Source organism: Mustela putorius, unplaced genomic scaffold, assembly GCF_011764305.1.
Source record: "Mustela putorius furo isolate JIRA1106 unplaced genomic scaffold, ASM1176430v1.1 tig00537335_pilon_pilon_pilon, whole genome shotgun sequence".
NCBI lineage: Eukaryota > Metazoa > Chordata > Mammalia > Carnivora > Mustelidae > Mustela > Mustela putorius.
Genome location: NW_025422457.1, coordinates 2342559 through 2369085, shown reverse-complemented (window position 1 = coordinate 2369085; position 26527 = coordinate 2342559).

The window sequence follows — 26527 nt, the reverse complement described above, 5'->3', positions numbered from 1 at the left end:
GGTGGGGCGCAGGCATTGACTTTCTTTAACACCCCAGGGTGCCTTTCCCTGCCCCTCAATCTGCCAGCCCCAGCAGGGCAGCGGGACTTCAGCCAGCCCAGACTTGGGAACCGTATCGGGCAGCAGAGCACCTCTTTCAGCAGGCAAGAGTGATGGCTAGGGAAGGGCCAGGAGGAAGCAGTGACCAGTGGCCTTTGGCTCTGAAAGAGCTCCGGGGAAATGCCAGAACTGAAAGCGAAGTCAGGATTAAAAAAAAAAAAAGAAAAACATAAAAACAAAAACAATTTGATTTTAGCTTTTTCCCAGAGATCCACTGGCTTTTAATTCTCAAACTTACTATGAAAACCAGGCTTCTTCTTGCCACATCTCAACACCCTCTTGTGGATGCTGAACACCTACTCCTCCACCCCGCTCCCAGCCCCTCCCATCCAAACTGTACATTACCCAAAGAGATCAAATGGAAAGTTTAGGCCAGGAAGAGAAGGGATGTGGAGTTGCTGGGGAACCACCGGTTGCCATAGGAACTCTGCCTGCTGCAGCGTCTGAATGGTTTTCTGTTTGCCAATGTCCAGTTCTTTGGGGCAGGCCCTGGCATCGGCAGGGCCCAGGCACCGCATCCTGTGTCTCCCGTTTCCGGCATCCGGCCCGGTGGCATCCACCCCAGCAGGTCTCCTGGTAGCAGGCAGGGTGTCCGGGACTGAATGCTTCCTCCTGACCTCTTGTCCCGCTGCTGCCGCCCTCCCCAGTTGGGAAGTGAAGGGAAGCAGAGTGTGTTTCCCAACTCTTTGAAGAGAGAGTCCTTGTTTTCTCTTGCATTTTATTCTTTCTGCCCTTGTCATCCGAACACGAAGCATTGGCCCCGTGCCTGTCTCCCTGCTGGCCGGCTATCCTTGCCATTCTCAGTTCTGAATTTCTATGTATCTCATGGGGCTGTAGGGCTTGTTTGCGCCCAGTTTGGCATACTAGGGGACCCTCTGTCTCCAGTTGGCTGTCTGGAGTTCTGCTTCCAGCAGCTGAGGAGAGAGGCTGGAATGACCGCCATCCAAATGATCCAGGGAGACGATCAAGGGCTTTAGCCTATTTGAAAGGCTTATTGGGATAGGAATGACCGAAGCCTCTGGATGCTTAACTCATGCTGTCTATGGAATAGAAGCCACCATGCTGTGGGTGTCTGTGCTCACATACCAATTTCTCCAGCTGCCAGCTGTTTTCCCATCTCTAGGCCTTTGCATGGGCCTTTCCTTCTGCTGGGCAAGTCCTTGCTGCCAGTTTTTACTTTAGCTAACAAAGCCCTGAGGCACGGGTCCCTGCTGTCCTCCCGAGCAGCCTATCATGCCTTTTTCCTTTATCCGCCTTGCACCAGACACACAGGCCTTGTTGCAGGCCTTGTTGCAGTTAGTAAAACAGGCTTGGCAGTTTTCTGCCTCAGGGCATTTGCACATCCAGCCTCCCTGTCTGCAATGGCCCCTCTTACCTGACTTGCCCATGGTTAATTCATTCGTATATCTTAGGTTTTATGTACCCTCAGCTCTCCCATGAGACCCTTCTGGATTCTTCTAAATAGAAGAATCCTTGTTCTCTATCTCAGCCTCCTGTGCTTTCTTCCCAGCATGTCACACTTTGTAACACTTATTTACCCTTTAGTGCCTGACTCCTGACTAAAGTGTGAAGGCCAATGAATCAGGGATTTTCAATGTTTCCACCCATTCTGAACTGGGAATGCCTTAACGCACTGTTTGTTGTATAGGGTACTCACTTAATGTTTATTGAATAAATGAAAGAGCGGCTCATTTCTGCCTATCCTTCCCAATTCCATCCAGAAGTCAGTTGCCTCTTTGTGTAAATCTTTCCTGACTACACTCCCCCCACCCGCACAAACACAGGGTCACTTCAGGTCTGAATAAGATGTCTGCTTTGGTGCTTTCCTATTCCCTGGGGCCTACTTCCTTAGGCTGTGTTATAGTGCCTACTGGTATATCGCTTTCAGCAGGCAGATGGTGATATAGAAAATGATCTAGGATCTAGAAAAATATAGGATACACAGAGATTGCCTGACTTGTTGGTTAAACCAATGAATGAATGAATGGTTAGGGGTCATTTCAGAGATGCACACAAAAGTCAGTGCGGAGTGACTACCTAACTCAAAAAGAGACAGGGATAAGATTCCGAAGAAAAATCTTACATAACTTTGTTCTGCTTTGTCCTGGTGTTCACTTTATCTGATGATATTCCAGTAATGTAGTCAAGCAATGATCCAACAAAGCCTTAGAGATAAATTAACCAATGTGTCCCAACTCTTTCACAACTGAAATGATCTTATCATTTCCGGATCCTATGATGCTCATTCCCAAATATTGAAACCCTGGGAAGGGGTTTAAGTTTCAGGCATCTCTCTGGGCCTCAGGGTCCTCATCCATAATGAGAAGGATGGAAAAGATTGTATCTTCCAGCTCTAACATTTTCTGACATTAGGAGACGAAAGGAAAAGTGAATTGGGGAAAATCGGAGAGGGAGATGAAACATGAGAGATTGTGGACTCTGAGAAACAAACTGAGGGTTTTGGGAGGGAGGGGAGTAGGGGGATGGGTGAGCCTGGTGGTGGGTACTAAGGAGGGCACGTATTGCATGGAGCACTGGGTGTGGTGCATAAACAATAAATCTTGGAACACTGAAAAACTAAAATAAATTTGTTTTTGAAAAGTAAGAAAAATCAAGGTAACTATCATGGAAACTTCTTTGAAAAATTCCCAGTGTCTCTGAAGCTCACTGTGAGCAGTCTAAGTCCAAAGAGAATTATGGCTGGGAACCTCAACTTTGGGCATCTCAGGTTCACTGCTATCCCTTAGAGCAGACAAGGGTCACCTTCTTCTCCATATCATTGAGTAGGCTGTGGCTCAAAAGCTTATGGAAAAACACAAGAACATGGAACCAAGTACACAAAGTGAAGAGAGGCTCTCAGGACATGATATGGTCCCTTGGTCCACTGAGGAGGGATGCACTTGGGCCAGCGGTATGTGTGGCTGTCTCAGAGAGCACATGTAAGGAGTATGGCTGGACAGAGTGGGAGGGCTTTGAAGGGTGGAGAAAATGTGGACTAAGATTAAAATGTGTTGAGAAGAAGAAATATTGAGACAAATGAAGGAAGAAGAGAAGAAGAAGAATGGGCAGACAGTGAAATGTAGCACAAAGATCATGAGCCCAGCAGTCAGAAGACTTCATATTTAGCTCAGGTTGACCACTAATTAGATGTAAGAACCTGAACAAATCTCTTGACATCTCTGGGCTTCAATTTTTGAATCTGTAAAAATGGAACTAATAACACCCTTCCCACAACTAAGGACTATCTTTCAAACTAAAATAAACTTATGGACATGAAAGTGTTTGAAAAGGATTCTTTAAAAAAAATGAATGAAAGCAGAAATGATTGGGTCAAAAGGGTTAAGAGCAGTTATGGAATAATACAGCATCAAGTGCTACCACATTAAAGAAATACTACCAGGGATTTATAACTCACAAGGAAATGGATCAAAGGGGCCAGGGAAAGGTCCCTGCCACCCCCGAAGGCTTGGTCATATTTTTCCAATTGTTTAAAAGAGAAAAATTAATACATGTTATCTTTATTTTACCCAAAGGTGACTTACAGGAACTCAAAGGGTTGGGCCAGGACCAGGGGTTGATGGATCAAAACATGCCTTTGATGGAGCTAAGTCCCAGGTAATTACAGCCCTGGAAAGTTTCCCTAAACTAAAGGTCATGGGCTAGACTGTCCCTTAGTCATTCACATACCCCAGCCACAGGAACGGAAAAACCAATCAACCCACCAACAAGACTCGAATCCAGAGCTTGAGAGGATGGGTGGGGAGTGGGGAATGCAACTCAAGTAACGGATTGAATAACAAGATAAGAACAGAACTCACCAGATAAGAGCATAACTTTAAAGACAAATTATGACCAATAAGAACAGACAGTTGCAGTTATGTGAGCTCTTTTTAGTTAAGGCTCAAGTCAGAATCCTTCCAAGGGTGAGCAGGTCAGACTTTTAAAGTTGGCGGAGTCCATCTTCGGAGCCCCTTCTTCTGTGGGGTGCCACCTTTAACCCTGGCCAGGACCCTGCCACTTAGTGTGTCCCACTTTGCTCTCAGCCCCTGTGCTAGGCCAGCCTGACTTTCCTTTCTGCTACAGCATCTCCATCAAGACTCCATATTGTCGGCTAGTCCCCTGAACCTCTACTGTTCAGCCCACCATCTCTGGATGGGGATTTGCTAAGCCATCCAAGCCAGACATTAGCCAAGCCTTGCTTATATGCCAATGGCCCAGGGCCCAAGGCAGCTAGACCTTCAGGGCCAGCTCCTATGCCTCTTTTCTGGGGTCTGATGTACACGACACAGAGAAAATTCCTTTTCGATAGTAAGAAAAGAGACAAGGAATTTAGAATAGGTGGAAAGCCCTTATTTTCTAAGCACTGTGATCTTCTGGAAAGAAAGTAGTCACACAGCTACTGTAATTCGATTGCAGCAGTAACTGTTGGGTCATCATGATTTTTTTTTTTCTTTGCACACACTCAGGTCTCTCTAAGAGGAGTAATTTTTGATCTGTAAGGCTGCTCTTAGCCTTTTAATTCTTTGCAGATTGTCCGTTTTCAATCTTCTGTACAACATTAGCCATATACAGGCTCACAATATATTTTGAATAATGTTTGTCAAAATATTCACAACATAGGGGCACCTGAGTGGCTTAAGCATCCAACTTGATTTCAGTTCAGGTCATGATGTGAGATTAAGCCCCTCTTTGGCTCTGTCAGGCTCCACGGTCAGTCAGGAGTCTGCTTTAGATTCTCTTTCTCCCTCTCCCTCTGTTCCTCCCCCGTGTAGGCACTCTCTCCCCGCTCCTCCTTCTCAAATACGTAAATAAATCTTTAAAAAAATACTCACAGTGTATGTGCAGGGAATGAAGGTTTAGCCAGGGCTCATCAGTGGTGTTGCCATGGTCAGTTCTGCATTCTAGCGTGGGCCAGAAATTCAAGTCAACCTACTGAAGATTTTATTTTATTGTTTTTTTTAAAGGGGAAATTAGCTTTTGTGCTCCCCGTCCCCAAGATATTATTTATTCATTTATTTATTTGGGAAAGAGAGACACACAGGGGGAGCAGCAGAAGGATGGGGAGAAGCAGGTTCCTTACTGAGCAAGGAGCCCCATGTGGGACTCAATCCTAGAACACTGGGAAAATGACCTGAGCCGAAGGTAGACTCTTAACTGACTGAGCTACCCAGGTGTCCCTCCACTGCAGATTTTAAATACTGAGGGAAATGAATTAGGATTCTCAATTTCTTTCACACAAAAGTATCTTTAATTTTGAGATCTTGCTGGTAGTTATGGCATAAGAAACAGATGATAATAACTCTGTAAGATACATCATTTGAAAGAGTGCCTAGTGCAATCTTCATCTTGTATGTAGAGTATTTTCTGATTAAAGTTAAGGAAAGTAATGCACTGATGAGAGAAATATCCACACTCCATCCTGAGATGACAAGCACAGAGCTCCCAGTTCCTACCCAGGAAAGGGCTCATCCTTTCTGAGAAGTCTTCAATTCAATGCACTATGGCGATTTTAAGAGACCAATAAAATGTTGGAGACTGTTGGATACAAACTACAAAATGTTGTCTTAGCTTTGTATAAATGTGCATGAATCTTTCACATGGAATGCTTCACACAGTTAGTTATCTCATTCTGATAAAGAAATAGAAATGTTCCAGAAAAGAAATCAAGCAAGACCATTGATATTATATCTGTTTATGCATTGAATGAACACATGAGCATGCAGTGCAGGATATAAACACAGACTCTGCCCTGAAGTACATATAATCTAGAAATAGAAGTATGGAACACTTAGGGTAACTAAAAATCCAATAAAGACAGTGAAAATTACCATAGGAAGAATCTAAGGGTACAGTCCTATGGTTATAGCACGAAAGAGAGAAATCACTTCCATCTGGGGTTGGGGGGTGGGGATTTAAAAAAAAAAAAAAAAGGTTTCCAGGACGGTGTAATCTTTGAGCCAGTCATAAAGGGTAGATTACTGGCTCTGAGGAGATAAGGAACAGGTGGATGAAAGGGAAGGGTCATGGGAAACTGCCTACAGTTGTTCATTTGCCTGCAGCGTGGGGTCAGGAAGGGGGATAGGAAATGGCAGCCTTACAGAAACACTGAAAACATTGCATTTTGGTGTGGAAAGGTGAGGCCTTAAAGCAGGATATAATAAATCTAAAGAAAATTAAAAGTTTGTAGGAGGGAAAACTAGAATTTGCAGATCTTACAGTGTTAGAATTAAGGACTGCTCTTGAAATACTGAAAACAGTAGCATTCGTTCAAATAAGAGGAAGTACACAGTACATTCTAGTCTCATTAAAACCATTTACTCAATACATTGTGCAAGGAGGTTTAGATTCGAGAGGAATTCAATTAACTTCCAGATAACAAGACCATCGTGGTTGTTGAGAGAACTGAACAGTGTTTGGGGGAGACCTACCCCAATCTTAACGCAGTTAGTGCCCCTCAGAGAGCATGGTTCTCCCCTAAAATGTCTCAGCCCTGGAATGTAATTGGTTAAAAGCTTGGGTTTGGGTTTCAGACAGATCTGGGTTCACGTCCTTTTCTGTAGCATGCAAGATCTTGGGCAGATTGCTTTGTCTCTTTAAGTTCCAGATTCTTAAGATGGTAATAGTGATGCCCACTCCACAGGATTTTTATGAGAATAGACATATTATAAGAAAATGCTTGAGAATAAAATGCTTTGCAGGTTACTGGTGTTGTATAGCAGAAGTTGGCTGTTGTAATTGTTGCCTGAGTTAAATGGGCCATGGGCTGAATTTAGGGTGACATTTCTTATGGTCTGAATTTAGGGTTTCAAAGGAATCAAGAAATATGTCCAAGCTTGCCTTCAGAAGGGGTCTCCCAGGTCTATGCAGTGCATGTAGAATGCCCAGCAACACACCCAAGGGCAGTCCCTACACATGGCGTCTAGGGTCCTGGATCACATGTGCATTTGATTTTAGGTATCTCAGGTCTTCAACTATTGAGCTCAAATACCCACACAAGACTAATCCTGTCTTGTGCCCAGGGCTGGGCTGAGACTTTGAGGTTTCTGAGAGCAAGAGCTGAATAAATTAGCCATGAGAGTATCAGAGCAAGGCTAAAATAACAGGGCTTGAGTAAAGGACATAGGCAGCCAAGTCTGAAATACCAGGGAGCCATGGCTGGCTGGGGCGAAAAGAGAAAGTTGAAATTGTTTGTAGGGGGAAAACACCAAAGCACACAACTCTTGGGAGTCACGGAAAACAGGAGAGTAATGGCTCAGCAGGAGAGACGGCCAAAACTGGAGGCCACCACGATCGTATCTGGAAAGCTGAATTCTGTAACAAAAAATTTACTCAGAGCTGGGCTGTGAGGAACAGTCCCGAGTATCTCTAGAGAAATGTAGTGGGCAGAGAGCAAAAAAGCTCAGTACGGTGACTCAGGAGGTCTGGAGCCAGCTCTTTCCTCCCCTTGTAAGAGCTCTTTTGTCACGGGTTAGATAATGTCTGAGGAAATCTGTGGTAATGGAGCAATGCAGCTCTCCATGACAATGTGACGCTGGGACCCCTCAGGACTCTTTGAGCCACTGTGAGCTCATTTCTCAGAACAGCATCCACCCTTCCTGATAAGTGTCCCTTTCAGGACCTCTGTCACCAGTCCGTGGAGAGCAAGCACTACTGAAGAGGTCTCTGTCCCTTCCCAGGGGCTTCCCTTGAAGAAGCTCCCTTCTCTTATATCACCCAACACCTAACTGGCTCCTTCTCAAGGGCTCCTCCCTAAGCTTCTCCTGAGTTTACATATCTCAACTATTTTTGAAAAGACGCATTAGCACTCAGGAACAGTCAAGACTTGAAAGAAGTCAAATGGCCTCGGAAAGAACCATGACCTTGGAGAGTGACCAAATAATCACAGCTTTTGATCTTCCTGGGACATTATACCTCAGGTCTCTGGAGCCCTCACCCTGGCCATGGCACTGGTGATGGTGGGAAGGGCCGATGACCAGTCTTCATGGACCTCTTGGCAGCCTGGAAGCGCATGAGGAGAAATACAAGCGTTTCCTTGCTCTCATATTTCCTTGCAGCATCCCTTACTTTTCTTCAGTCCTGCCTCTGGTCCCTGCCCATCTCCCGACAACCACCTCTCTGCCTTTAGAACTTTCTTCGACACCCCAAGCACTTCTGGAATAAAACAGGATCAGGAAGGAGGTGAGACATCATAGTAAGATCTTCTCAGAGCTGAGATGTCCTAGAAGTTCAGTGAAATATTTGAGGTTTGGGTTTTCCTTTAAATTCGTCTAAACATTGGCACCAAAAATAAAACAGAGACTCACCTCTTCTTCTTTAGTCTTCCTCCTGTTGCTTCGTGCCCAACATTCAATAACTGACACTCCGAGCACCTCCTGTGTGCTAGGCACTGCTCTAGGTTCTAGTGAGATAGAGCTAAATCAGTCACACTTCTCACCTCTAAGGAACTTACAGTCAAGCTTCCAATTACATTTTTCATTTATTTACACCTGTCTCAGAGACCTACAGCGTACTAATTCAGTTTTCCCCAAACATGGTATATGAGCCAGCAGAGATGATTTTGCTGGGACACAAAAGGAGGTAGGAAAAGGCGGTGGCTGCAGTCAGAGGGCAGGTTTTGCCAGTAACAGCAAGAAAGGACAGAAGGCAAGCGGGAGGGAGCGGAGTAGCCAGCCGTTCCTAGACAAGGAAAGGGTACTATGGTTTCTTTTCAGGCTGTGGTCCCGTGGTTACCCCTGCACTTCCTGGGTAGCCCATGCCCAAGGCTTCATTGTGCACCATCTGGATTTCAGGAGGGACTAGACCAGTAGGAACCCACAGGGCGCAGAACATCCCACCTGGTGCCCTGGTCTGAGGCCCAGGCTCTGTGAATTCACTAAGGCCGACCTATAGTGTCAGATTACATCCCACAGAGGCAAGGGAGCCCAGAGATGCAGAGCAGGCCTCGGCCACTGGAGAGCAGCCTCGAATTCTAGTCTGGAACCCACGTGAGCCAAACAATCTTAAACCCACTTGACCTCTTTGAGCCTTAGCATCTCAGTTGTAAAATAGAGACAGAGTACCTATGCCACTGGGTTATTATGAGAATTCAATAATTTAATTCTACATAGCACGTAGTTGGTGTCAGATAGTGATATACCAAAGATCCAAGAATATGTCTTCTAAGCTGACTCAAGCCTTCAACTAATTTCAAATATCAGAAAATATTTTCATTATCTGAGCCATATAGTTATACACTCATCTGAATAGCTCCTTGTTTTGAATATTATACAGGGATCTTTGGAAGATGAAACAAAATATCTTTATAAGTATTTTTCTAGACCAGAATTCATCAGGGAGTAGATGAAGAACCCATTTTCCATCACTTTCCAAACATTACCAGGGAACTCAATCTGTTCCAAAACTAGATTTTGGAAATTGCTTCAGAAGCCTTATTCAAAGAGAAGTTTGTTGGGCTAAAGTTACTTTCATCATTTTGGTTAGGAATTGACTTGTAGTAACCAATCTTACCAGGTAAAAGTGTTCAATAATTTTTTTTTTCAATCTTCCTGACACGCTACTCTAGTGAGTAGGAATTTTAAATTCATGAATCCTGCTAAGGCTAATACTATGACTATAGTTATTATTATAGCTGACATTCGTGGAGAGCTTACTAAGTGCTGGCGGGCCTGTCATAACTGTTAGCTCATGCAGTGGTCAGTGCATCTGTTAACTCATGCAGTGGTCAGTGCATCTGTTAACTCATGCAGTGGTCAGTGCATCTGTTAACTCATGCAGTGGTCAGAAACAACTCAGACTGGTGCTATTATTAGCCTTTTTTGACAAACAAGGAACTAAGGCACACAGACATGGAGAAACGGACCCCTGGCCTGGGAGCTGGGACTCATCCAGGCAGTCTGACCCCTGCGTTTAGACGTAGCAAACTCAGGCATAGTGAACTCAGGACTCTGAGCCGAGCATATGTACACTGTACACTGTTTCCTTTTTGTCCCTGAGGTACTAATTTTCATAAGTTGTTCAGACTTACTGCTACATGCAAGACATTAAAAATTAATAGCATTGTTTTGTTTTCATGGTTTCATGGCATTTCTCTATTTTTATACTCTTTTTAAAAAAATTTACGGAAGGGATACTGATTTTGCACTTAAAGTGAAACTAGAAAGCTTTCTTCTGGAGCGAAGTGGTTGGAGTAAGAAAATCAGCTTCAGAGAAAGTGACGAAGTCTTTCGTAGAGTCACTGGGTGTAGGTGGCCACGGTTGGAAAGGGACTTGTGGCCCTGGGGCTCATGGAGTGCCACCAAGCCCAGCCCAGCAGCCCTGTCTGGTCAGTCAGCTGGTATTTCCCTGGCTAAGTCCAAGTGGCAGAAGACACCAAGCAGCGGCCGGAGTACAGAGTCAAGCTCTAGGTCCCATCGACGTGGCCAGAGGGGGCTCCAACCCCTTCAAGGGATTAACAAGCTCATGCTTTACGAACTCACTTTAATGCTTGTATTGAAAATATTTATTTCGATACTGCTCTGAAAGGGCCAACATTGTCTGCACACCGCCTGCCCCGCAGCTGATTTCTAATGCTGCCAAGAACAAGAAAGAGGAGAATACAGCCGAAGAAGCAAACAGACTCGATAAACACTGTATTTTACGATTCTTTCCAAACATTTAAACCCAGCCCTGATCACGGACATTGCCGCTTTTCTGAGTTTTTAAAAAAACTGCATTTTGTAAGAAAATGAGAAAAGGGAGCAGCAGGGTGGCCTGGAGAACCAGGGTGTTTACTGCCTTGAGGAACCAGAAGTTCCTGCAGGCCTGGCTGGCCTAAGAAGTAACAGCTCAGCAAAGGGAAGGGGGAAAAAAACTCCCCTCCCACAGCAGCCACAGCCACCCCCTCCGCACAGAGGCAGCAAGGCAAGAGCAAAACATTTTAGGAGATCTGGCCAGAACTGGTCTGTAAGAATTCCCCTGCAGCCTTAGCCATCTGGCCTCCCCTGCAAACCTGCCTGCGAACTCAGACTCCCTGCAGCGGGGGGCCAGCGCCCCAAGTTGGCCGCACCCACTGGAGGCCGACCACGTGGTTGGGAGGCTAAGGCGTGGAGCAAGAGAAAGACAGCTCAGCAGGCCGGCCCTTATCCCTGAAGAAAACAAGCAGGGGCAGGGAGGAAGACAGACTGTTCCCTGCAATCCGATCTCCTCCGTGCGAACGGAGGACCCGGGGCCAAGCTGGTTAGCCCCGGGCTGGAAAACCGAGCGTGGGGACTGTTCGGGGCAGATTAGAAACACATTGTTGGAGAGGGGCGGGGGGGGGGGGGCGGTTGTTCTGCGGGGGCCCAGAGGGAGCATGGCAGCGAGGCTGGACACGGGGCGTGGGGCTGGGCCAGACCCCCGTGGTGGGGGGAATGCCGAGGAAGGGCCATGTATAATGCTCTGTTTGTGAGCTGAGATTCCAGCTCCTGGGGTGGCCCCTGGCAGCTGCCTTGGCCTCCCAGTGAGAAATCTGGAACAACAAAGACGCTGGGACAAAGGGTCTCAGGCCAGAGGGGCTGAAGGGTGTAGAGGGCCAATAGCACTTCAGTTCTGAGGGACACAGATCAGCCCCTCGGAGGCGGGAGACCAGCTGTCCAGCCGGGCTCCCTGGGGATCGAGAACTCATGTTTCCTGGGCATTTACTGGTGGCTGGGCTCTATAGAGGCAAGGCTCTTACTACATACTCCATCACGTATCAGGGGGTCACAGGATGGCATCCCCACTGACTGGAAACCCAGAAGCAAATGGCCTTTCTTCCCCAAATTAGGAACACCCAGAGTTGCCCAATTTCACAACAGTGTGGTTTGTTTGAAATGGTAATGAGAGGTCAGCTGGGAATTTTGTCACTAGGAAACCAGTGGAACATGCCCTCTCTTAGCTTCCAGCCCAGGCGAGACTGTGAGGACCCCAGTGCCTTCACATCTCACCTCTGAACCACCACCTGCGGCACTAATGGCTCTCAGCCCCTTCAAGTCCCCCATTTGGCCTGGGGGCTCCCCCTCCCTGCTGAGTCGCCGCCGCTCGCCCGCGGCCTCTACTCTAGCGCCACCTGGTGGCCGGAGCTGCTAATCCACGGCTGTCTCGGCTGGAATTTCTCAGTCACAGCAGCTAAGTATGTGTCTCACCTAGCCCAGCTTTGGGAGGTCCACCTGTCCTTTGGCTCTACCAGTTATGGGCACGTTATTATCACTCTTCCCCTGTTTCCACGGGTTTGGCCAATTGGCTGCTTCAGCTCACCAACTGGCCTCCAGTGTTATTTTCACATCTCCCCCACCCCACCCCCACAACACCCAAATCAGGGAGGTCTTGCCCCCTTTGTTACAATTTTGCCAAATAGACCAACTTTTTCACTTGAATCTTTTTCGGTTTTCTAGAGGATCCTTCTCTCCCTCTCCTTATAAGGGTTTGGGACGTGGGGCATGGGACATGTTTCTGAGAGTGTGATTTTACTCTGTGAGCATTTACTCTGTGAGCATGGCACAAAATTCTACCTCATTCAAATTTGTCCCTCCCACCTGTGCTCGATCTCGTCCCCATCTGGGGACTAAGACTGGGGACAGCAAGTCTGTCATATGGGAGTTCCCTGTCCTCCTGGAAACGCTCCCTGGGGATGAACATGAGAGACTTCACCCTGGTTTTGACCAGGAGGCTCAGTCCAGTGTCTGACTCTGATCCACAGAGATGACCAAGCGCAAGAGGAAAAATAAGCCTTCTGGGCAACAAATGTGGAGGCCAAGCTCGAGTGAGAAGGGGTTTGTCCATCACAGCAGCCTTAGACGCACTCGGAAGGGTAAATGCCCTTTGCAAAACAGGAGGATGGCCAAGGCTGGGACCAGAGTGCCCATGTCAGGTCAAGGCCATAGAGCAAAGCAAGTGCCAGAGAGAGGAGGGGGTTGGGTCTGAGGAGGCCGTGTGAGGTCCGGGTATTACGAAGAAGCACAAGGCCTGGTTGTCAGGGCTTTTATCAGGGGCCTGCTGCGTGGCACTAGTTTAATCGAGCGAGCCAGCAGTCTGCAGAGCTGGCTCAGATTCGTGGGGCCAAAAGCACTCCCCAGATGTCTAGTTACTGTTTCTCCAAGGAGGCCTATCAAGACCTCAGGTAAATAGAACCGCCTGTAAGGCACCCTCAGGACATGAGGCCCAGAGTGGGTATAAGGCACAGCACAGCTGTCTCTGGGGCCTTTGTCACACCGATGCAGTAGGTTGATCCATAGGGCCTTTGTTTATGTAGGGCATTCGTTAAATGTTTATTTGTTTTTAATCATTTATTCATTTTCATCTGACCCATGTTTTATAGTATCTACTAATGTGCTGGGTACAGTGTTGGGTAGCAGAGCAGCAAGACAAGTAAGATAACCTCTTGATTATGGTAACTTGCAGTTGTGGAGTGAGAACCATATACACGGTACAACTATGACGTCATGGTCTCTCACTAGTTTTACAAAAGATCTGTGCGATACCACAGGTGGACATCTGCGTGATCACGTGGCCGAAGTGGCTGACTCTCTGGGACTCCGTCTTCTCTTCTGTGGAGAGGCGTTTGGGGAATATTAAAGCCAATGCCCTCAGTAGGGTGCTTAACATTGTGTCTGCATACAGTAATTGCCTCATAAATGTTGGCTCTATGATGATGATGATGAAGTTGATAGTTCAGAAAGGTAATAGAATTGGTCCAGGGTTTTCCAGGTAGTAATGGAGAAAATGTGGGCTCAAAAACCTGGATCTGGGCGCCTGGGTGGCTCAGTGGGTTAAGCCGCTGCCTTCGGCTCAGGTCATGGTCTCAGTGTCCTGGGATCGAGTCCCACATCGGGCTCTCTGCTCGGCGGGGAGCCTGCTTCCTCCTCTCTCTCTCTCTCTCTCTCTCTCTGCCTGCCTCTCTGCCTACTTGTGATCTCTCTCTGTCAAATAAATAAAAATAAAAAATAAAATAAAACAAAAAAACCCTGGATCTTCTGATTCAAAATTCAGTCTCCTTCTCCTTACTCATGACTGTCTCTTAAGATACTGTCTTAGAGACACAAGCAACAGCTGTGTAGTTAAGTGCTCTTAATTGCTTTTCTACCATGACGTTGATATGGAGAACCATGATTTAGGAGGTCAAGAGGCAAATTTGGCTCACCAAATACCAGTCACGGTTTTGATTCTTCCTCTGCACCACAATTGCACCCGAATCAGAAGTCACATAAAATGTTTATAGGCATGAAAGGGAGCTGTGACTTCAATAGGCAGAAGGTGGGTTCTTTTTAGTGCAGGCGCTGAGCAGAGTGTCAGTTTGGATAAGAAACACACCAGGTCAGTGGGGGCACAGCCCCCAGAAATTCTTATCCAGTGAGTCCTTGTTGAGGCACAGGAATCTGTTTTGAAGACGCTTATGATAAGCAAGTTTGAGAAGAACTGAACTAGACATGTCCCGAGGGCCTCTGTGGTTCCCTGGCCTGGCTTCTCCTGGGCAGTGGCGTCCGTCAAACTCAAGACACGGTTGGGAATGAAAGGTGACGGGACCACGAAGGGTGGAAGTCAACAAGAAGCTATGAGCATTAGAAAAGCGACTTGGATTCTGGGCCCCCAGAAGGGCCTTGCCCATCTGAGCCCTCCAGGGGTGCTGCCTTCCTTGGCCAGCTCATGACTGCTGGCCGAAGACCAGTTCTTGTAATTTAGAAAAAGCAGAGAGAAGGGTGTGGGTGGAGCTGATCTAGGTAAATCTCATCAATAATTCTGCAAGATCAAGTTCCTGAAGCAGCATGAACTTGCACATGGAGAGATAATGTGTCTCCACAGTCTCATTGGCTAATGTCCAAAGTTCTGCTTCAGGCTGTCTTATTTACCTGCTGTTTTTTCAGCCAGACCTTTTGTCTGAGGGTGAGGTAGCAAAAGGACAACAACATACACATTCCTTGAGCTCAGGCAGGTAAACGGGGAGGTCTGGGCCCAGCCATGTAGTGACCTCACCCAGCCCTCAGTGGCGGGCTCCCAGGAAGCAGCAGCTACGATAGCATCTCCGACTCAGAGAACTTCCCCAGGCTCTATCTCCTGATCTTGGCTCAAAGCCCTTCTCCTTTCAGTGCTGTTTTCCCTGGATCTGTTTCCTGGATTCCCCTTGCCTAGGTCCTCTACTTTGATGATTAGTCTCTGGAATGTTGTCCCTGGATTTAATTCAGTTTCCCCCTGGCCCCCACTCCTCTGTGCACTTGGCCCCTCTGTGAGATTTCTGGAGACCCAGAACCACTGACTTCTAAGACACAGCAACCCAGCATGTGCCCAGCTCCTAGGGCTCCTGTCTGTCTAGAGTGCTGTGCTGAGACAAGCCAGGATTGGGTGCCACAGCCTGAGTAGAAACTGGGTGTTTCTGCCCAAGGCAACATGGGACCTGGCAGCCAAGAGGGATAAGAACAAAGTAGAAGTTAGTTAGAAATAGGCAAGGGGGGACCTGAGCCTTGGATTTTCAGTTTGCCTTCAAGGGACAGCAAGCTTGAGGATGTTTGTCTACCTTAAAGGGTCGGAAGCAAGAAAGGTCAGCGGTTCTCAGCTCTTCTTGTTTCTTGGGATCACGAGGAGAGCTTTTAAAGAAAAACGTCGAAAAGAAAAAGAAAAACACAGAAAAACAATCTCCAGATCCCATCACAGAGCAATTACAGCAGAATCTCGGGATGGTCCCGACGTGTGTGTGAGTGCACATGCGTGTGTGTATGTGTATATGTGTACGTGTGTGTGCACTTGTGTGTGTGTGTGTGTGTGTGTGTGTGTGTATGATTTTGATGGGTAGCCAGTGTTGAAAGCCATTGAGAGGATGACAGAATCAGACCCTTTGGCCTGGCCTCCAGTATTTCTTCTCTGGGTCTTTTCCAGCGGTGTGGGCCAGATCCTGCCAGAAACAGCTTGATGGGACAGAGAGAGTCAAGTGTTTGGAGTCATACGTGAGTTCAGATCTTGGCCATATCGCCTTCTAGCTGTGATTCTGAAGGTCTTAATGTTTCTGAGGTGTTTCCAGAATTAAGTTAAATAGGATATTAAATTAAGGTCCAACACAGGCAGTTATATAACATATGTTAGTTTTCTTCCCTGTCACCAGATCCTTGTAGGCCCTTTCCTGGGTACTGAGATCTAATCCTAGAAGAAATGAAATATGCATCAAACCATTGCCCCACATTCTGTGGGAGGTGAGCTCCCCTGTGGTCCTAAAGGCTGCTGTACTGGACCCTTCCAAGGATCGAATGTCCTACGATCTGAATACCTAGGCTATCCCTAAATTGCTTAAATTTCTCCTTGCTTCTTCCTATTCCCACCCATTGTCCCAGTCCACGTGTTTGGGAGTGTGACCTGAACTCACTGTAGTTGGGTTCTCTCTAGTCATTTTTCCCTTTGTGGAGACATACAATGAGTGTCAAGCCTGCGACCAGGGCAGGACCCTCACATTTCAGTCCCAGTTGGGTTTCTCGCCAATGTTGGCGCATCATCCAGTTTCGCCTGCCTCCCTGGTACCCAGAGGCTTCTGGACTCTGAAGCTCCTCCACCCACCTACCTGTTCCAACACGAGACATGAGTGGCCGGGCTACTCGTGTCACCGCTCCGGGAGCACACAGCCGCCCTTCCAGGAACAGCCTGGAATCCAGGTGGGTCATTCCTGTTGCTCCCTGTCTTTACCAGGGATCAGGCCCCTGCTTGGTCTCGTCGGACCTCTGCCCTCATCCCAGCCCTGGACTTTCCATTACCTGAGTCATCACGTTCTAAATACTGGGTGGCAAAGTGTGGCTGTAGTGGAGTTTGGACATAAAAGGAAAAGCAGTTGCATTAAGGTAGGGCTGTCTACCTGGAAGGACTCTATAAAGTCTCTGTAGGTTCTTGACTTCTTACCACTTAGCACGGGGTGACGAGGTATGTTAAGTACGTTATAGAAGTGCAGGAATCTTTTCCAAAATCCAAGTCAACGGAGTCTTCAACAGTGCTTCTAGATTCTATACTACTTGAAGCAATTCAGATATGTGGAATATATAGCATAAAGCCATAGCCTCTTTCTGGATTCACTTCTGTCATTTCCTCACCACGGACATTCATAAAGAACGGTTAGAATGCCCCGAAAGGGCAGCCAGTTCTTGTTGACAGCTTGTGGATAACCTGAATTCCTCCTGCCCTTTTTCCGTACCAACAGACTGAATATGCATCAGCTTAGGAAAGCACTCGGGGTGGGGTGGGGGCTTCTCATGTAAAGAGATTCCAACAAGCTGTGGTGGCAGGTCTGCTTTTGTGGCAGTGGTTTATGCTTACAGTGCCTAGAATCTGAGGCTGCATCTGAGATGACATCACTAAGGTGTAGGCAAAGGGCAGCAATCAGTCCTATCTCATGAGTCAAGTCCAGTCTATCCACAGTGACTTCTCAGAGCTACACTGTAAGTTGGGAGTAATATAATAAAAAAAGGTTGGGAGTAATGTAATAATTAATTAGTAATATCTGCCTTGGGCAGGACAGCATAGTAGTTAACAGCATAGGTGTTGTTATCAGATAGACAGGAGTTCAAGTTCTGTCTCTGGTGCTTATTAGCAAGGTGACCTTGGGCAAGTTATCTAATCACTTTCAGGCTTTATTTTCATCAGGAAAATGGAGATAGATTATAGCACCTACTTCACAGGGTTATTATGAAGGTTAGTTGAGATAATTCATGCCAACAGCTTAGCAATGTATCTGGCCCAGAGTACTCAATAAATATTAGCTGTTATTGTCATACCTACTGTGGGCCCAGGAGTGGACTTGGCCTATCTGCTATCCTAGTTTCAGGCTTATATAAATCCTTGTAGAGATTGTGTTTAAGATACCTTGTAAAGGCACTTTGTAGAGGTCATTGGAACGTCTTTGTTCCTGTGACATTAGTAAAAGGTTTTCAGTTGGTGTTGGTACTGAGTTTTATTCTATAAATATTTTTTTCCTGCATAAATATTAAGTGATATCTCAGGATCATCACAGACTTCACTGTAGGTAACTACAAGTCTTATCCGACATGCCCTAATTGTTTACAGGATGGAACAAAATTTCTTGTTGTCTTCAGTGTGGCTTAAAAAGATTTACTCCTGGAGTGCCTAGGTGGTTCAGTTGGCTAAGTGTCTGCCTTTGGTCACGCTCAGGTCACGCCCAGGTCACGCCCAAGGTCCTGGGATTGAGCCCCGCCTTGGGCTCCTTGCTTAGTGGGGAGTCTGATTCTCCCTCTCCCTCTGCCCTTCCTTCCACCCCTGCTCAAGCTTTCTTTGCTATCTCTCTCAAATAAATGAGTAAATAAATCTTAAAAAAAAAAAAATTTACGCCTGCCTAACTTCCAGTCTCGTCTTCTGCTTCTCTCCAGTAAGTTCCCTGAGCTCCAACTGTACTGAACCACTTGTTTCCCAGATTCATTGTATTTTTGCCTACTTTTGTGTCTTTGCACAGGCTCCTCTCACCCAGGATCCCCTTCCCCACATTATCTGTCTACACATTTTTCTCTGGAATAGTTTACATAGGATTGGAATCATTTCTTCCTTGACTACTTGGCAGACATTTCTTCCTTCCTTTCTTTTTTTAAGATTTTATTTATTTATTAGACTATTTATTAGAGAGAGAGCACAAGCAGGGGGAGCAGCAGGCGGAGGGAGAGGGAAAAGCAGGCTCCCTGATGAGCAGGGAGCTAGACATGGAGCTCGATCCCAGGACCTTGGGATTACAACCTGAGCCGAAGGCAGACTCTTAACCGACTGAGTCACTCAGGCGCCCACTGACAGAGCTTTCTAAGAAAGGAATCTGGAACTCAGGTTTTCTTTGTAGGAAGTTTTTTTTTTTTTTTTTTTTTTTAGAAATTTAATTTCTTTATTGGCTAACAATTGCTCAGGTTTTAGATACATTCTTTTTTTTTTTTAGATACATTCTTTTTAAAAAGATTTTATTTTTTTTTACTTGAGAGAGAGAGAGCAGGAGGAGGGGCTGAGGGGGAGGGAGTGAGAGAGGATCCTAAGCAGACTCCTCACTGACCACAGAGCCCCACATGGGGCTTGATCCCATGACCCTGAGATCATGACCTGAGCTCAAACCAAGAGTTGATGCCCAACCGACTGAACCACCCAGGTGCCCCAGGTTTTAGACATATTTTTGAACCAATTCTGGCAAATTAAAAGGTTTTTTTGTGTGTTGTTTTTTAAATAAATCAACTTCATTGTTTAGGTCATGACCACAAAATATCTGGGGGAAGATTTTTCAAGAAAAATTTAACAATACAAATTTGTGTTTGACTTAGAAAACACTGGGAGAATGAATATTATTTAGGTTTCTAAGTGTAAAATTTTGAGTTACTAGTGTTGACAAGCTCAGAAAAATTCAGGGTTTAAATAAAAATTTTCAGCCTACTAAGATTCTGTAGTGTGGCAGGTTGTTTATCTGTTTTCCTCATCATTAATAGAAATAGAATTTTAACTGGGCAATTGGCCATCTAGCTAAAGACTACTAGACTTGCCCTTAAAAGAATAAACTAAGTATACTGCTTTTCACTTTCATTGGCTGAGCAATAGTGAGAAGTCGTTTGGTTCCTTTGGATCCGGTGAAGGCTGCCACCACTCATTGCAGACGGCAGAGCCATCTCAGTGACCCTGCACTACCAACGTCCGGACCAACACATGAAAAAGAAATTAACTTGATCCTGTTTAAGCCATAGTACTCCTTTTTGTTTTATTTTTTAAAGATTCTATTTATTTATTTATTTATTTATTTGAGAGATTGAGAGAGAGCCTGAGAGAGACAGCATGAGCAGGGGAAAGGGCAGAAGGAGAGGGAGAAGAGGGAGAGGCAGACTCTCCACTGAGCAGGGACCCTGACTTGGGGCTTCATCCCAGGACCCTGGGATCAAGACAAGAGCTGAGGGCAGATGCTAACTGACTGAGCCACCCAGGCACCCCTGCATTTTTTTGTTTTAGAAAATAGTTAGTTCCTCATTTTCTATTTCTGTTCCATATATTGAGACTCTGGTGGCATAGCCATCCCTAAGGGGGAAGTTCAGATAAAAACTAGAACACTGCTTCTCAAACTTTGTGTGTTAAAGGGTCATTAAAAAAAAAAAAATCTTCCAATCCATCATTTTGTAAAATACAATCAAAACATAAATTCCTAAAACATTAAATTAAGAACAAACATAAATAGAGCAGGCACAACATTTTTGAATTCAACAAACATAAAATTTCTCTGTCAAATCTCTATAAAAGTTTCGAACAGCCTCAATTCTTGTACTTAATTGTCCCAGGCAGGTAAACAAACAGATCAAAGTCAAAGACAAGCATTGAGTAGATGACCTACGACTAGGGAATTACTGCCCTTTTCAAATTAGACTTTTTTGAGTCCATGGAAAAAAAATTCTTTGGGGAATCCAGGATTTGTTAGGGATGAAGGGTTTTTTTTTTTTTTTTTTTTTTTTTTTTTTTGGATTTCCAAAGTTTCCTTTCCCATGTAGAAAGAAGAGCTTGGAGGTCTGACCTTAGGGTTTTACTTTAACCCATGGTGTTAAGAGAAGCAGGATATGACTGAATTCCCATCCCTAGAAAAGAGAAATGTCTTCTAGTCACTGGAGAGTAGGGCACCAAGGGGGTGCAGGGTTTCAGAATGACAGTCCTTGCTCTATCTTTCAGGATGAATCCGCTTGGGTCCACAGCAACTGTCAAATGTATTTGGGGGAAGCCAAGAACTGCTTCCTTGGGTGTAGCTTGGGGACACTGTATGTCTGTCAGAAATGTTCTCATTCAACATACTTTCATGTCCATAGTGGCAAGAAGCAGGAGCCCTCCATGGTGGAGGGGAGATGTCTAGACAGATCGTTCCAGTATCATAATCCTGGGATTTTTTGTGATGTCAGCAGATCTAGGAGTTCTGATTTTCCCCAGTGGAGGGACATGCATGTGTAGAAAGGCATATTGGATGGGGAAGGGGCTTGCTGTCAGAGGGAGCAGAGGGTCCTTGTGGTCATAGTCAGTGATGAGGTCCCTGGTCATTGGCAGTAGGAGCCACTGGAACACTCTAAAAGGTGGTAACACATCATCTAAGATCCTCAAAACCACAGTGCAGGCAGCGTTGCCTTGTCGATTTCATTCTCAGAATATAAATCCTTGACTTTTATGTGTGGTTGCCACTGAGCAAAGGGACTTCAAAATCTGAAAAATTTGGCAAATATTAGAGTTACGTTCAACCAGGATGGTGAAGCCCTTCTAATGGAAGGTTGGGAGACAGTGAAAACAAAGGCTTTGGGGTCAGTCTGAACTGGGTCTACCCCTGACTCTGCCCTTGCTACTCTGCAACATTGGGGATGCCATTTCTCTCAAAAGTGAAGGAGAGATGGAACATCTCCTGTGCATCACTGGTGTGAGGGTCAGGAAGGATGTATGCACATCACCTTGACCCCAGGTACGTGCTCCGTACCCAGAGAATAAACTTGGGAAATAGAAGCTTTTCTTCTCTTGAGTTAGGATTTGCCAACTAAGAACCTGGCACTCTTCTCTTTCAGTTATATTTTCTTCCAAGAAAAAAACAGAAAGACTCTCAATATAGGTATCCAAGGAAGAAGAATGACTGACACCAAACCCTTCATAGGTCCAAGGCTGCGATTTTCAGCAGAGCTCATATCAGCTTCAGAGGGAGGCTGTGTTCAGTCTCACCATTAATCCGCATTGTCTGACAACGGACTCACACTGCATGTGAAAACTGACTTTTATTTATTTCTCTTGGTTAGTTTTCAGTAAAGAGCATCCCTTAATTGATGAAGAAGGTGTCTTATGTCACAGTAATCATGAAGGGTTCATTCAGTCATTGACAATACCTTCCTGAGGCCTCAGTGTTCTAGCTCTTTGTCCAAGCTCGTATTTACTCTCTCGAAGTTGACTCTTGCAAGGAACCACTGGCCCACAGCAGCCCTTCTCAAGAGCAAGCCCTTACACCCCAGACTTGACTAATAACTTTAGATCACTGACTCCATGGCAGCAGTGGGTCTGATATGACTGGAAGTAAGATGCTTCTTCATGCCCAGTGTTCCTTATGGCAACCTTGGGGACGCCATTTCTATTGCAAGGAACCCCTGGTAGAGAACTTCCAAGAGTCTACAGGCTCACATAGTTGGTCTAGTGGTGGGTTTCAAGGAAAACTTCATAAGCTTGAGAGCCAGGCATGTCATTCAAGCTACTGTGATCCAGCACGACTTCAGGGACTGCTAGACAATGTCCCAAACTTCACAAAATCACTGAATTAGGGTTCAGTCATTCAGCCACTCCATTTTCTGATAATCTCCTTGTGGGATTTAAACTTCATAGCAAATGATCTGTGGCTATTGCATGGTCGCTCACAAAGATATTCTGCAATGTTACTAGGAGGAAAGAAGAGGGATGATGGCTCACACTGGCAGGAGTGCCCTGGGGAGGCAGAAGACAGCTCCTAGGGCATGGAAAAATCCATGTTCTGCAAAACAAAAGGCTGGGAGAATCTCAACCTACTCAGCAGTCAGCTAAGAATGAATGCAGCAAAACAAATTTGTGTTCAACTTCAAGGTTAACCAAAGGAAAGGAAACAAGCACACACACACACACACACACACACACACACACACACACACACACTATATATATATATAATAAGCCAATTGGCAAGTTTGACAGACTAGAGGCAGCAGTTTGGAAACAGTATACCAAGACGAAGGGTGGGGCTAAACTCAGGGCTCTTCCTGGGTTCCCTGGGAAGCTACTTTTCTAGCCAGATAGGAGACCAAGAGCTGAGGACAGAAGGTTGGCCGCCTTCTAAATTAGACTGTATAGTCCAAATCACTTTCTAAAACAACCCTGTGTTTCCTTCTAACTTAGTGCGAAATCATGCCCAGGCATGGCAACAAACACCAGGATTTTAGTGCTTGGGCAAACATCAGAGGTCCCTATTCTGACATGCTCTATTTCCAGAATGGGTAAATGATGCTTCATGAAGGGACTTTACCAAAACTGTGCAGCTCCTGAGTGGCAAGTCCAGAGTTGCCCAGACTGCCTGACCCCAGTTTAATGCTTTTTCTAGCACATGGTCTGATCCCTAATGTCTTGTCTCTGGGAAGTTTGGTTTCCTGTGCACTGTGCCTTGTGCACACTTTAGTTACAAATTCTATTTATAGCTAATAGCAGCAGTTTTAGTAGCCCTTCTCATGTTAAGATTTGTCTCAGTAGTTTTTATTTTTCAGGCTGGACACTGACCATAGGAGATTAAAACAAAGTTTCTCTTTCTTTTTTAATAAAATACCATTCCTCATGCAATATTGTTTCCTGAAGCTGCCTCAGTGGGAGGGGTCCCTAAAATTCAGGATATTCATTCAATGTCAACAAGAAAATAGTTTTCTCCTGCTCAAAATCAAGGAGTTCACCATCTAGTCGAGGAGCTAAAACTGGCCCACACAGAAAAGCAGTCATTGTAGGAGGCAGAACAAATCTGTGAGCAAGAAGAGTTAAGTTCTATGATGTTCCTAAAGGGGGAGCCCTGTGAGTGCTGGAGGTGATGAGGGAAGGTTTTGTGAAGAAGATGGGACAGGTGTTAGTCTTTGGATGGAAGGAGATAGGTTTATGAATGGATGCCATGTCAAGGGAAAGAAACGTCAAAAATGAGGGTAGAATTTGCAACAACGTGGATGGAACTAGAGCGTATCATGCTTAGCGAAATAAGTCAAGCAGAGAAAGACAACTATCATATGATCTCCCTGATATGAAGAAGTGGTGATGAAACATGGGGGCTTAAGTGGGTAGGAGAAGAATCAATGAAACAAGATGGGATTGGGAGGGAGACAAACCATAAGTGACTCTTAATCTCACAAAACAAACTGAAGGTTGCTGGGGAGAGGGGGGTTGGGAGAAGGGGGGTGGGGTTATGGACATTGGGGAGGGTATGTGCTTTGGTGAGTGCCCTGAAGTGTGTAAACCTGGCGATTCACAGACCTGTACCCCTGGGGATAAAAATATATGTTTATAAAAAATAAAAATTTTTTTAAAAATGAGGGCAGAAACAAAGGAATGAAAAAACAAAGGATTTTTTTTATGTAGCAAATACTTTATTTTTTAATTTTATATTGTAAATTTTCAAAAATACACAAAAGTTGAGAGCATACTATAATAGACCCCAACATATCCCACTGGCAAGATTCAACAATCATCAAGATTCTCCACAATTCCTTTATCTATTCTTTATTTTCCTTTGATGAAGTATTTTACAGCCAAATTCCAGTCATAGTCTATCCCTATGTCAGTACACATTGTTTTAAAAATAAAGACAGATTCTAATGAGGTACTATATGTTGGCTAATTGAATATAAAAAAAAATAAAATTTTTGAAAAAGATTCTTATAAACTACAATGCCAAAAACCAAACCTAACCAAGTCAATAATTCCTTAGAATCATCTGCTAATTTCAATTTCTCCAGTTTTCTGAAAAAGTCTTTTTATAGTTTGTTCATATTGGGATCCAAAAAGATCCATACAAACACTGTTCCCTCTCTTAAATTCTCCTCCCCTCTTTTTAACCTATCTCTGGTTGTTGCAAAAGCAATTTTTGAGATATAATTCCTATGCCACAAAATTCACATTCTTAGAGAGGTATACCAATTTATTTTATTCACAAGGCTATGCAACTATCACCACTCTTTAACTCCCAGCACTGAGTTATCTGATGTAATTTCCCTCAGGCCAAAACAAAACAAACCAAAACAAAACCAAAACAAAGACCATGCATACTCATTAACAGTCATTCTCCCCCTCCCCCTGCCTACCATTCACAGAAGCCACTAATCTACTTTCTTAATGGATTTCCCTATTTGGGATATTTCATATCATTGGAATTTTAAAAGCAAATACATTTTGAGAAGCTATCAAGTTAGGTTCCATAAGCAGATATAGGTTAGGTACCAAATATACGACATGGTCCATGTAGAGCGTCTTCATCAGTCACTGGCTGGAGGAAGGCGGGAAAGGGTCTGGAAGGGCAAGGAACAAGACTGGATGACGAAGTCCCAAAAAGAGAGGGTATAAATGAGCCACCATGGGAAATAGGGAGCCACAGAGAGATTTTGATCCAAGAAGTGACATGAATGTAGTTCTAAAGAATGATTGGCATGCAGACAAATTGGAGGACACAGGTTAGAATCAGAGGAACAAATCATTGCATCCGTGTGGTAAGACATAGTATGAAATGTCAAGGGCCTGAAACCAGGGTGTACTAGTACAAAAAGAAAGAAATGATTTATACAAATTTATACAAATCAAAGTCACAGGGGGATGATATATACAGAAGGACAATCTCATAGACTGTCTTACAGAAAAATAAAAAGTATCTTATAGAATATTGCAAAGTTCTCCGAGCTGTACATTTGTCCCTGGAAAGAAATTTCCATGTGATCTAGGACATGATCAGGAGGTTTGGTGAACATGAAGCCAAGGAAGGAAACTAGCTGTATGGTCCAAAGGTAATGAAGCCAAGGTGGCCCATCTACACATAGGAGTGTCTCCCCATCATGCCCCCGGGACTGTTCCGGATACACCCTGTCCATGCTCTACTCCCCAGGTTTTCATAATGGCCATGCACCTTTGTCGACATGCTCTTTAACGACATGGATATCACTTTGGCTACCATCAAGTTGCTCCACTCAGTTTGGCCTGAGTAACTTGTCTTTTAATACTGAGTGTTGATTTTATTAGCTAAACCCTCACAGTTTCGGGGGTTCCCCACTTTCAAGCCTACCTAACCAATTTCCTAGCAGCTTACCTGACTTTATTACCTCCAGATTTCTAACAAATTCATTTGCCAAAAAGACCTTTAATAATCTAGAAATACCTCCCACTTGCTGGAGCCCTTCCACGGACTGTGGGTCGCAAAGTCCTCATGATGGGCTTGGGCAATGGGTCAAGCACGTACTGCCTACTCCAGTCCACACAGGAGGGAGCTGAGACTCAGACAGAACTCACTCAAGTCCCTGCAGCTAACCTGTCCTAGTGCCAGGCCCTGGACCATGTTTTCTCTGCCAAACCCCCTCCCCTGTTTTTTTCCATTAAAGACACTGGTCAAATTTCCCAATCAATGCTCAGAGTAGAGTGAAATTCCTAGCAACGGGTTTTCAGGCTGCCACCCCGTGTCTGATTTCCTGCTCCCTACCCCCTTGGATTTTTCATTCCGTTCAGTCATGTGCACCCCGTTCCCATTTCCACTTACCCCCGCACTTCGGCCCCTGCTTTGGCAGTTGCTGGGCAGACAGAAAATGAGTTCAGAGTGTGCTTTCAGGTCCCATTCAAGTGCCCTTCCCCAAGTTACACAGGGTATCAGCTTGGCAGGTCACCTTCTGCTGGCACTGGACTCGGGATCCTGAGATGGCAAGGGACAGGGCAGGGACAACCTGGCTGAGAATTGAATATTTTC